Genomic DNA, 8,498 nt, shown 5'->3' with positions numbered 1-8,498 from the left:
TGTATGCATTAAAATCAACATATATAAATTTAACTCATTTTTCATTCTGATTTAATGTATTAGGAAAAAGGTATAGGTGTAGGGCTGGCACTTTCGTAAGGGACATTCGATGAGAGCAAAATATATGGGTCATTGGGTGAGAGCATGATTTTTGGGATTCGGTGAGAGCAAAATGTACAAAATATTGGGTCATGGGATGAGAGACAAACGGTTTGGATCTAAATTAAGAGGCATTGAGTGAGAATATGGCCTTTTCTAAAATGGGGTCTTTGGGTGAGAGCAAAAAGGATTTTCACTCACAAAGTGGGGACATGAAATATAAGTGGGGACATCAAGTGTTCACACTTCTATGGTATGCCAGAAAAGTGAGAAAACGCTGTTTTACAGAGTGACTGTGTGTACTATAGGTAGGGGTGCCCAAATCTCGTCGCATTACGTGCACAGTATAATACAGAGTACAAAGTCCACAACATTGTACAATATCCATGACATCTAAGTAAACATAATGGCAAATTCTTATCAATATGAGTAGCCTGCATCACAGCCTAGTATTATTGCTCCATATTTGACTGGCGACATGTGATTTTTTTGTTGAATCAACCAGTTACTTTTTCATAAGTTATAACCACAATACGTCCACATATTAAGGGGGTACTACACCCATTGGATTTTTTTGCGGGTTTTCTGCATTTTGTGGAGAAATGAGAAAAAAAAATTGGTCAAAGTGGTATGCAAAATGAAGGGGCAAATCTTCTCGTTCTATTGGTGGCATCGGTATCAATGTAGCTTACATGCTTTTAAAGGTAGAAGCTCGGAAGAGGTATATAGACCTCGATTCACAAAATCGAGTTTCTTTAGAATTTCAGAATTGATACCGTTAATCCAATCACTCACACTTGTTAAGCATTTGTGACAGACGCTAAAAGTATAAAATAATTTTTGGGGAAATTAATTAATTATGCACAGCTTTGAAAACATTAATATGCATCAATTTCATGTTATCAATGAAATTAAACTTATTTCCCCCTTTTAGTTGACAATGATATGCAAAATTTGTGTTCGCAAGGCAGCATATTTGTTTCAGGTTTGATAAGGTTGAAATTAAAGAACAGTAAATGCCTTGGTTTTCAGTATTAGGTGAATTTTTGCTCAGTTTTCTGAGGAAATACGGGAAGCTTACAAAACATGATTTATAATGCATTTGTAATGTGAATCGGTATGTTCACAATGATAACAGCTAAATGGGACACCCTACTAGTTCACGTGTATTAACAGTTTCGTCACTTACCTGTACCGCATGCTGAAATCATTTCACTTTAAGAAAATCCATTATAAATCCAGTATAAATCCATGAAACTCACGGTATTCGCTTGCCGAAAGACTTCCGCATACATTTTTGTACTAGACGCCATGATTTGGTTTTTCTAGCGGTGGGCGATTCGATACCATTTTGGTATCGGTCAATTTCCGATACAATACTTTTATTTTTATGGAACGTAGGCCTATTGAAAACAAAAATAATTATTCGAAAATTGAAAACAAATATTAAATAAAAAATCTTTCATTCTCTATTAGCGACTTCAGGTAGCGAATAAATTGTGTGTGTAGGCCTATAGGGACCGTCGACCGTTCACAAACACTTGCTGGGGGGGAGGCTGAAGCAAAAAAAATTCATCACAAAAATTTTTCGGGGCCCCCTTTAGCCTACAGACCTCCTATCATTCACATTTAAAAGTGTATAGAAACTAGTTTACGCTAGGAATCCTCATTTCATACAATTTTAACAATGTTTCACACACCCGAAGTTTTCGTGTTCTTGAGCATTGTAAAGTTGCAATGTTCGAATCCAATCAAAGTAGGCCTAATTGCAAATCTTTTACAAAATATTTTACAAACACCACGGTTATATGTTATGAAAGATTTGAAACTATAGCCAATGTATTGGTTTTGTTTAATGTTTACAATTAATTTCAACACAAAAATTGTGTTAATAATGTTTTAAACTTAAATTGTCAACAGAAAGAGTCAGCTGATCATCAGGTTTTATGTCTTCTTTTAACATGAGTGGAAACAAAGGAACCCGAAGAATGTGCAAAGTTATTGACTTCGGCTAGCATCTTAAATTTAAACTCTGAGTCAAAAATAAGCTTTGTTTCATTAATTAAAAAGAAAGTTGTAAAGTTGTTGTATCTTGTTGGTAAAGTGAAGTTTGCTACTGGTTTTATTATTACCTGTGTTGCGATTCGAAATCCCACAAAGAGTAAGTAAGTTCGTTATTAAATGTGGTAGCCTCAGTAGGCCTACCCCCTTCCAATAGCTTCCAATCCCCAACATAGGCCTACACATGGACTCAATTAAGGCGCGGATTCAGGTGGCTGACGCCCCCCCAAATAAATAAATAAAGAGAAGAGAAGGGGAAGAAAGGAGAAAAGGAGAAGAGAAAATGGAGGAAAGGAGGAGAGAAACTAAATTGCACGTATATAATTGAGTAGTAGGCCCATGTGTAAATAACCGCACAGTCGGGACGATTGGAAGTAGGTCCTATAGAGGCCTGCGACTAGGCATTGCTTGAAGGCGGGTCCTCGTCCTAAAAGCACGTGAAAATTACTGCGGGTCCGCCGATATGCAGGGCCCCTCACATTTTGCCACCAAAGTCAAAAATTAAGACGGACTCCATAACGACTTCATCGATTTATGCATGCTTTAGTAATTGCCAATCTCAAGTTTTGCAAATTGATTTCGGGCCCTTTTTCTGTTTAAAGCAATTGATTCAAATAGTAGTGTAAAAACAATGCACCGAATGGCTTCAATTCGACCTTCATTTTGCAAATTTTTCAAACTTCTCAGGGGGGAACATCCCCCTCAGACTCCCCTTGCGTAGTGGATAAACATATGATCATTTTCGCTCTTCTTCCAACATTTGCAAATTTAAGCCCAATTTGCGGTATAGGCTTACAGGGAAAACTTGTCCAAGGAAGGTTTCATGGACCATCATTTTACAAATTTGCGGCTTTTTCAAACTAAAATTTTACACACTAGTACCAAAATGGTCCACCAAATCACTTCAATTTAGTCTTCATTTTACCCTCCCTGCGTAATCGATATAGGCCTACAAGTGGCCATTTTCGCTTCTGCTTTCGCCGATTTATGTTTAAAACAATTTATAGGCCTACGATAATAGGGAATTCGAAACTTGTCCACGAAAGGCTCTCACAAATTTTCGGCCGCCAAACTAAAATTTTACACTAGTATATAGGCCTTGGCATAATAGTGCCAAAATTGTCCACCAAATCGCTTCAATTAGATCTTCATTTTGCACACGTTTTTTTTTTTTTTTTCTGAGGGGGAACACCTCCCTCAGACAACCCCTGCGTCGCGCAAGCTAGCTCCCGCGGCCATTTTTTTTTCATTTTGTTTTATTTTTTCTACAAATTCGACCCAAACCCCCTGACTGCTCTAGTTCGACAATGGGTACCAAAAGCTGGTATCGCCCATCCCTATGAAGATTGACTACGTACTCTCGCTAAATAAAAAATCCCTTAAAAAGGGATGAATAAGCGTCCTTATCAACCAATCAACTTTTAAGACAAATAGGTGAAAAACGATGTTTTTTCATAATTTTTTAATTTCACATGATCCGTGCATATATCGCCTAGCTATAAATGAAAAATATTTTTTAGACCAATCAAACCAATATATGGGTGTAGTACGCCCTTAAGGACATACCAAATTGATTTTAACTTTAAACATTGTTATTTTGTCACTATTTGAGCCTGCATCATGGAATATGCATAACTCCCTTTGTTCTACATGTATCTTAGTGTCCACTGTCGTCGTTAGTAGGATCTCCTAGTTCTAATTAGTTCTAATTATAATGGATAGACCTAAAACATAATCCAAAAAGCCATCATGGTTTGAGGACTACGTAACAACAACCAAAAGAAGAGCCAATAAGGCTACACCAGCAATTACAGCCACCGCCACCAGCAGCTCCAGTCCTAGTGTGACAACTGACATCCGGGAAATACCAAGTACTTCTACTGGCACATCAGCATCAAAGAGAACAAGTAAGATTTTGTTTACATAAGGAACGGTCCACTCTTTTAGACTAAACTATCTTGTCTAATTTGCATATTTAATGTTATATCTATTAAAGCCATATTATAACATTTGCTGAGGAGAACGCCCTCAACATTTTTTTAAATTTTGTTTTTACACGATTGTAATATACTTTAGTCAATAAAGATACTCATCTTTAAAATCAAGACTTTAGGTGCTGTAGTTTTGTCAAAATCCGAGATTTTGAATAAAACGATGGAACCGGCGTTTTATTATTACGATGGAAATATTAGAAGAACACGTATGCACAGTACGTACACGGCGTGCGGGATACACATACACACACACACCAAGAGGATCGTACCGTATTACAACCGCGGGAGTAACATGCATGGGCGCTAATAGTAAATTCCAATTTTCTATGCTTTACCTCACTTGTTCGGCTCAAAATTAAAAGGGGACATATCTGACAGTAAAAGCTAACATTTTATGGAAAATAAGTACTAATCTATTTTTACAGAAATGTTATAATATGGCTTTAAACTAGTATGTACCGGTACTCTGATCAGCTTGTAATAATACATGTAGGTGGGATTCATAACATCGAGGATTGATAGCGTACAGACAGCTTAGCGCACCTTGATCAAGATACTTATCTACGATCCATGACAACACGATAGTTACTGTTATGTAGATAGAGATAAAGCGTGGAACTATAAATACTTCAGTCACACAATCGTCGCCCATTTTCAACTGTATTGAAAGTATAATGTTATTGAAATTTATTTTGATGACTTATCTTCAGAGTAATATTTGCTAATTTTTAAGAGATTAACCATGCTAACAATTCGCCGATGTGCCATTTGAGCAACTTTTTCGGGCGCTATACCAGTCATGATCGGTGTGTTTACTTTCGAATCTCTATTGGGGAGCAAATCAAAACTCGACCGCCGGTTGCCCGCCGGTTCCGGGCGGTTCCGTCCGGTTGGCAGAAGTCATTGGTATATGAATATTCAAGAATGCATGAGTAGCAACCGCCGGTTGGTTTAAGCACATAACCGGAGAAATTAACAATGTCGATATGTTTATTTCGCGATCACAATAGCGCATACTTGAAATTTCACGGTCACAATACCGCATACTTGAAAGTATTTCACGGTGATCGATTTTTCTTAGTCGTGTGTCTATTGGCATGTCACCAAAGAAAATTAATTTTGGAAATTATTCCTTGTTTATGGCTAAAATTGCTTGAATATATCACCATTGTTTAGATCAGTTAATTTCAGTTCAGAACAGTGTTTCAATGATTTCTATAGGTTAAGTAATTTAGAAGTTGTGAATTTATTATTTTGTGAATCACATAGGCCTGTATTGGTGATGGACAATTATTATTTATATACTACTGTAGGGCGATTTCACGAAAGGTCATTAGTTCAAATCTGCCTCCAGAAGACATGATGCGTGCATAAATCACAAAAAATCCCCAGTTGAAGTGATATTGATTGACTCATTTGCCATGTTTGCTTTGTGCTTCAACTGGGGATTTCTAATTTGTGATTTATGCAAAAACATTGCAACTTCAATGCTAAAATGAACAAAATTGAGGACAATCATGTCCTAAACTCGTGCCAAAGGAAGCTGCATAGGCCTTTTACAACTTTTGGTTAATTTAGTCCCGGTAGGCTTATTTTGATCCAGCTCAAGAATATTATATCAGAGGAGCTGATCTAGCACTCATATGATTTTATGATTATACTCTCATTTTTGAGATTCGTGTTCAAATTCGAGATTTAAAAAAAAAAGGAATTTTCAAGGGGAATTCTCGCAAATCTACTCACAGAATGGCATTACCGAGATAGGAGCGCATGGCAATTTGGCATTTTAATACTATGGGAGCTTCGGAATAGGGATCAATAGGGACAAAAAGTCGGCGTCAAAAAAAGGATTCGCATATATTTTATGCATCTTGCAAAATCATTAGTTCTTCTTGCACATTGCCTCAACGAATCTAGCCAACATTGTAGGTCCAATATACCGGCCTAATATGGCCCATATTACGAACTTAGTGTGGGGTGTTTTTATCCCCCTCTCTCTCATTCTTTCTTTCTTACTATCTATCTTTCTATCTTTCTATCTTTCTTTGATTCTTTTTTGCTTTCTTTCAGTGGCGTAGATTTCTTTTTGACATTGGGGGTGGGGGATGGAGTTGGAAAAAAAATCTTGAAGTATAGTGAATCCATCACCTTGTGGCGACCAAATAAGTTTATGTTACAAATTGTGCTATTTTGAAGCTAAACTGGTGAAATATGGTGCAAAAGTGGAATAAATGTGCCCGAAGCGCGCGAACATTTGCACTTTAGGGCTAAAGTGGGCAAATATGAGGTTAATTTGGTCAGAAACCTATATTTAGGTGTCAACATTGGGGGGATGATTGTATGGAGCATCCCCCCTGCCAAAATATTGGGGGGGGGGGATAAATCCCCCATCCCCCGGGATCTACGCCTATGCTTTCTTACTTTCGATTATAAACACAGTTTATAATGTATTACCCTTGCGTTTTCCCCTCGGAAATGAAACTTTAAAATAGGTCTTGTCTAACCTGTCACGATGTAAAATAATTAGAAATAGATAGACCAAGTCTCTGTTTATATTTGATCAAAATAAATAAAATGCTAAAAGTAGCTACATTGATTGAGAAGAACTCCGAGAAGGAAAATCGATTATTCCTATTGTACTAAATTTGAAAAAAACCACTTGAAATCACTCCACTCACTCACTCGATGATACCAACCGGCCATATGAACCAGGGTGTGACGACTGACCTCATTACTATGTATATTTTAGAACCGGACGGAACTGCCCGGAACCGGCGGCAACCGGCGGTCGAGTTTTGATTTGATCCCCTTGCTTTACATGGTGTCATGCTTCAATGATTCTGATCGAATGACGCGTTTTGAGATAGCTCCATGCTATATCCACATAGCCATCGTCGGTTATCAGTGGCCTGGATTGAGGATCGATCAAGGCGCACCACCTATGCGAACCGCTTGTTGCGTATTTCTTGACGGATGCACGCTTTTGTGGATTTCCGCATGCGTAAGTTGAGACTTTGTTGGCGAGATGCGTGCAGTAACAATAACCTACTAAGGCCAAGTAAAATAAATAACATGCATGTCGTCCCCGCCCTCACCGATTTTTGGAGATTTTCAAATTTTTTTGTTATTTTTCTAGTTTGCCTTTACTTTGTTTCTAAAACTGTTGTGATGAAAAGACATATTAGGAAGTTCCCGGTAATCATTTATAAACACATTGCAAACACTTTCTTCAAGCTAGGGGTAGCGCTTTGGGGAAATAACAAAAATATTAGGGGCCTCTCCGTTTTTATGATGTGTTGATAAAGCCTTTGGAAAATGTGTGCAATTTTACATAAAAAATGAATAGTAAATACGTAACAAATTAACAAATAAAAAGGGCCTCCCTCATCAAATTTTGACATTACGTTTTTTTACCTGGAGAGATTTGATCATATCTCACCTCCTTTTTTCAACCAAATCGACGGTAATAAATCTTGTAGTGAGGGATCAACATTTGACCACAACTTACCTCAGGCAAAACTCACTTCCTGGGAACTAAATACCACACAAGGTCATTTTAATGTAACTCATTGACCCATTTGTGTTATATACTGCCTCTAACTATATTGACATCCTTGTGATCTGGTCAACTCATTGACAGATACAAACCTCAGGAGGGAGTTCAATTTTTGATCAATTCTCTCCAGGTAGTGAAACGTAATGAGAAAGTCTGGACGATATACCGGTACCAGCTGCTGGTTCTTCAAACCAATACTACGTACATGTAGACCTAGATGTGGTAACTCTTTTTTATTCTCTCACGTCTTAGGAATGAGATCAGATGGAAAGAAGACGGGTAACAGACAGGCAACAAAAGGGAAACCAACGACTGGAAACAAATGGAAGAAAGAGAAGAAACAGTCAACGAAAGAGGTACCAACGACTAAAAATAAACAACAGAAAGAGAAAAAAGTTCGGAAAGGACGAGGAACGGCAAGACAGGATCGCATGGAGGTAAAATGTAATTATATGTTTGGCTCCACCTTTCTTCAGGTTTCGGCTTGTCCTTAACAAATCAGTCAGTTATAAAAATGCTCATGTCGAGGGGTCAGTGACACAAAGACTTAACTACATTTTGCCCATTCTCAGAAAAATGAGAGATGGTCCTCATTGACTTATGTAGTTAAATCTATGTTTCACTGACCATTGATTTCAATGGGGTGCTAAATTAAAATCTGTTTCAATATTATTTTGTGTCATTTTAAATAATTGGTTTTAAAATAGAAAAATATGTTTGCTAAAACTGAGAGTGCATAGACTGATATTAGATGTTGCACAAGTCTTTAGGCTTGATTGTTATAGCAT

The sequence above is a fragment of the Amphiura filiformis genome, chromosome 13 (genome assembly GCF_039555335.1).
Source record: "Amphiura filiformis chromosome 13, Afil_fr2py, whole genome shotgun sequence".
Lineage (NCBI taxonomy): Eukaryota > Metazoa > Echinodermata > Ophiuroidea > Amphilepidida > Amphiuridae > Amphiura > Amphiura filiformis.
Note: the sequence above shows the minus strand (reverse complement) of the source record.